A 668-nucleotide genomic window follows, 5' to 3' on the forward strand; every position below is an offset into this window, starting at 1 on the left:
TAAATTCAAGGCCAGCCAGAGCAACTTAGTGAGCCTATCTCAAAACAAAAAGTAAAAAGATCTGGGATGTAGTTCAGTGGGAGAGTGCCCCTGGGTTCAAACTCCAGTAACACAAAAAATAAATCATAGTAGGCTACTCTTTAAATCACTTAGTAAGTGAAATTGCTCAAGTCCGCTCTAAGCATTACAGATGTGTACATCTGATCCCTGGGTTGACAGAGATGGAAAGGAGCAGGTTCTAGGCCAAGGAGTTACTATTTAGAAGATACTTTCAAATTCTAGGCTTTGTCAAATACATATGTGCAGTTTTTTCAATGTTACTGTATAAAGAGAGAGGAATATAAATCCTTATTGGAAACATCCAGTCTTTCTAGATCTTTAAAAGTGTGTAACACATGGTAAAAGTAGAGGACTGAAGTAATGCCCTTTAAGTGTGTTTTGTTATCACATAGGTTGCATTTGGGGAGTGGAATTGTTGAACTCAATGTCTTGAAGAGCACATTGTCTGTTCTGTGTGGTGGGAGCAGGAGATAGAAGAAAGCATGCAGAGAGAAGCATCCTGTGCCCCTAGATTAGTCCAGATTGTCCAGACATTGTTCTATATGTGCATTTTAATTAATGTTGGATATTAAAGGACAAGTCCTCATGTCCAAAGTAGGTTAGAAGTG

Source organism: Sciurus carolinensis, chromosome 2 (assembly GCF_902686445.1).
Source record: "Sciurus carolinensis chromosome 2, mSciCar1.2, whole genome shotgun sequence".
In the NCBI taxonomy this organism is placed as follows: Eukaryota; Metazoa; Chordata; class Mammalia; order Rodentia; family Sciuridae; genus Sciurus; species Sciurus carolinensis.